The sequence below is a fragment of the Crocuta crocuta genome, unplaced genomic scaffold (genome assembly GCF_008692635.1).
Source record: "Crocuta crocuta isolate KB4526 unplaced genomic scaffold, BGI_CrCroc_1.0 scaffold35, whole genome shotgun sequence".
NCBI classification, from domain to species: domain Eukaryota; kingdom Metazoa; phylum Chordata; class Mammalia; order Carnivora; family Hyaenidae; genus Crocuta; species Crocuta crocuta.
The window spans coordinates 5,613,738-5,616,976 of NW_027530625.1; the positions used below are offsets into that span (position 1 = coordinate 5,613,738).

The following is a 3,239-nucleotide window of genomic DNA, read 5'->3' on the forward strand; positions in this document are numbered from 1 at the left end:
TGGGTGTGTCGTAAAGAACTTCCTCCTTTCTGTGAACTCTCCTGTGTTCCTTTGTCGCCCCCACCTGGATTATAAAATCAGGGAGCTGCTCCCAAGGTTAAGTGTGGACCACCGATGTGGTCCTGAGGAGGCATTCTCCAGGAGGAAGGAGTGATTCGTGCAGAAGCCAGACTGAACATTTCTAACCTGCCCAGTCTCTGATCATGGGGGTTACCTTTCAGGTGTGAGGCACCCCTCTACTTGGGTCTCTAGCCTCATTGTTCTTCCTTCCAGACATCCTACTCATCTTTCAGACAGAGGTTAAAAGTTAACTACTTTGAGACGCCCTCTCTGACTCCTCCTGGGGTGGCCTGAGCTTCTGGGGCGCCTGGGTGGCTCGGTTGATTGACCATCCGACTTCCGCTCAGGTCATGATCTCACATTTCGTGGGTTCGAGCCCCATGTGGGGCTCTGTGTTCAGCTCAGAGCCTAGACCTGCTCCTGATTGTGTCTCTTTCTCTCTCCGCTCCCCCCCCAATAATGAATAAATGTAAAAAAAAAAAAAAAAGACCTGAGCTTCTGCCCACCACAGGGCTCATCAGGGATGTTAACTGCTCATCACAGGTGCTAACTGCTGGGTTGTCCGGCACCCTTACTAGGCTCCAGGGACAGGAACTTTGTGTCCTGTTCTCCACCAGATCCTCAGCCTCTGGCAGCTCAACTAAGCCAGAGGTCTTCCAAGCATTAGTGCTTGGAGGCTGAGGGAGACACCCAGGAGCCCAGCAACCTCATTCAGTGAAGTGGGGAAGTCAGGCCTTGTGGGGACGCTCTTTGGGCAACTTCCTTAATTTCTCTGTGCTTCACTTACTGATCTGTAAAATGGGACTAATCTGCGTGTAATGCACAGGGTAGGACAGGTGGGAGCGCCAGCGGCAGTGGTGGTGGTGGTGGTGGTGACGATTGTGGACATAAAGGCTCAGGAAGGGAGGTGCCAGTTTCACAGCCTCCAATGTGGATAGGCGCAAGCCTTGGATTGCAGTCTGGGCTCTGGCCTCCAATGTTTCCTCTCTTCATTGTATGTCACGTTGTCTCCTACCTGTTCTACCTGCTCAGCCAGTAAACAGCCAATCAACAGTTAACTGGATACTTGCGGTTGTGCCAGACCCCACGCTGGCTGTTGTGTGGCTAATACAAAAAAAAAAGCTTCCCACTAAGAAGTGGGGTAAGGAGACCATGGGTATTAGTGTAAAACCCTCCAGGGCTCAAATTCCAGCTTCTCCTCTTTCTGGCCATGAGATAGTAGGAAAGTCCCTAATCTCTGAGCCTATTTCCTCCTCTAATGACAAGGAAAAATCGGACCTTCCGGCAGAAGGACTGAAACCAGGCACTGGCTCCACACTTGATGGATGTCAGCCGTGGTTATCTTACACATCATCTTATTCAAAAAATAACTAACCTGTGCACATGGTGGTAAATTCTCCCCCCTTACCCAAGACTCCAGCTCTGTCCGAGGCCACCACAGTTAACAACTTCTTGTGCATTTTACCAGATGGCTGGTGCGCACACCCGCAGACACGCACACTCCCACACACGTTCTTTTACCCAAACCGTAGCGCCGATCTACGCTGTTCTTTTGCCCCCTTTTTAAATCTAAGGTATCTTGGAACTCGTTCGATGTTAGTGCATATTGAACATTTTTCGTTGTAATGGCTGCACAGCATCCCACTGTATGGATTATTTCTTAACGTGACTGCCGTTACTATCATCAGTGCGAGAACTGCGGGGGACTCGGGCTGCGCAGAGCGCTGTCCCGGCTCTGTCCATAAATGGCCGAGTTACCTTGGGCTCCGTCCTCCCCACAGGTACTATCGCGGGGAACGGGGGTGAAGGATAGGAGTGCAGAGGACCTGCCTGGCGGGCTCCCAGCGCCCGAGCGCGGGTCAGCGTCTAGCGCGCGCAATTTATCCCCGCGGGCAGCTCCAGGCTGGGTTAAGATTTCGGCGCAGCCAATCCGCCGTACCAGCAGCACCAAACGCAGCGAGCATTCTGGCACAAACGACCTCAGAAACGGTTACCAGGTCCTCCGGCCTCGGCACCTGGCCTCGGAGCACCAATGCGCAGGCACCGGCTACTCACCCCCGCCTCCGCGGCTTCACCGCTCGTCCCCCGCGAGCCCCGAAGGTTACAGCAGTGCCTGTCCCTTTAAGGGGGCCGAGCCCGGGTTCCGCTACTTCCGCCCCAAGCCAATATGGCGCCAGTAGGGAGCCGAGGGTGCGAAGGCACGCAGAGAGCTCCCGTCAAAAAGATGGCGACGCCCTAGCTGCCGCGCTCAAGCCGCCGGTGACGTCACTTCCGGGGCGGAGGAGGCTGAGTGGTGCAGTGAGGGACAAACAAAAGGAGGCGCCGGAGGGGCGCAGCGGCCGGCAGCGGGACGGAGCGGCCGGGGCGCGGGGCTGCCTGCTGGGCAGCGGGACCCGGCGGGACCAGGTNTCCTACCCGGCCCCGGCCAGCTGCCCGGCCCCGGCGTCCCGGCCAGCTTGGGCTCTGCCCCCCGTGGCCGGCTCCCTGGGGGCCCCCCGCGGCAGCTCAGTTTGGCCTGCCTCCAGGCTTGTCCGTACTCCAGGTCTCCGGGACCCCACCCTCTCCCCGGTGCCGGGGCGCGCGAGCCCCCTCCCAGGCACCCCAGTGCCTCCCTGTGCTCTACAGACCGGGAGTTTCCGCCTGGGCTCCCCCAGGTCCCCTTGTCATCCCCTGGGTTTCCCCCAGATCCTAACCCCTCCACGCACACACTCCCGCGGTGCTAGAGGTTCTACCTCTGAGCTCTCTGCTTGGCAGCTGTCTTTTCGTTTTCAGAGGTTTCCCCTGTTCTCTTCTCCCGGGCCCCTGGCCCCTTCCTCTTCCCTTGGGCCCCTCCCTCCCTCCCTTTGATCCGGCGGGAATAGTGCCCTGACTTGGGGGGCAGGATCCCTGGCCAAGATCTTGGGACCCGCGTGGACTGGGGTTCCTGGGACGACCAGTTCAGGGTGTGAGGCCCCAGGCCCTGCCCGTGTCCTGTGCATCCATATGGGCCTGAGGGCCAGATCTGATGCGGTCCAGGCTGGAGACCCAGCAAAGTTGGTTACCAGGCTGAAGGAGCATGGTTGGGATTCATGATGATTCTGCTTCTTTCATTGACTGCTTCTTTCCCTTGGTCTGGACTGGAGTGAACCAAGATTCGGCTGGTTCTCAGCTGATGCAACTACTGCCTTTTTTGGGAAGGA

At 57.5% G+C, this 3,239-nt stretch overlaps 1 protein-coding gene across 1 annotated transcript in view; it reads right to left on the bottom strand.

The window, feature by feature from the left end:
* The window catches only part of KYAT1 (kynurenine aminotransferase 1), a 36,582-nt gene extending 34,441 nt beyond the window's left edge, over positions 1–2,141 (bottom strand). The window contains exon 1 of the mRNA XM_077768351.1: positions 2,116–2,141. The gene's annotated coding sequence lies outside the window, so the exon portion shown is untranslated. The remainder of the gene's footprint in view (positions 1–2,115) is intronic.
* Positions 2,142–3,239: the final 1,098 nt, after the last annotated feature.